Here is a 431-nt window from a genome sequence, read left to right on the forward strand (position 1 = left end):
AACTTTTGATAAATAATTATCAGTTAGAAGTTGACTGTAACTTTCTGTAAATATTCCTATAAAAGTAGAGATAGGTAAATCCCCTCAACAGAGAACATTTTGTCTTTGTATGTGTGTGCATCGAAAAGCCAGAGTATTAAACAACTCTTAAAACACAATTTTATACTAAAACAAATGTAAGACTAAGAAAAAACAGATCTGTATCAAAATCAAGGACCGAACTAATTCCTCTAACGCCGTGCCTTTTACCCCTGAAGAGAAATTAAAGACAAATTACATTATGAAACCTTTTATTTTCACACTGCAATATTGGGTAGTACATGTTCGATTTCAATTGTTGTTTTGTGTTCCATTACTCCTATAAAACTGACGCCAGCATGTCCGTGTTTCCTAGATATAAGATTTCGTACACTTTAGGACATGAAAAAACA

General features: G+C 32.3%; 1 protein-coding gene across 1 annotated transcript in view; it reads left to right on the plus strand.

Annotated features, from left to right (window-relative positions):
- LOC119588952 overlaps window positions 1-431 on the plus strand; it is an 18590-nt gene that overhangs the window by 9925 nt on the left and 8234 nt on the right. The window lies entirely within an intron of this gene.

Source organism: Penaeus monodon, chromosome 24, assembly GCF_015228065.2.
Source record: "Penaeus monodon isolate SGIC_2016 chromosome 24, NSTDA_Pmon_1, whole genome shotgun sequence".
Lineage (NCBI taxonomy): Eukaryota > Metazoa > Arthropoda > Malacostraca > Decapoda > Penaeidae > Penaeus > Penaeus monodon.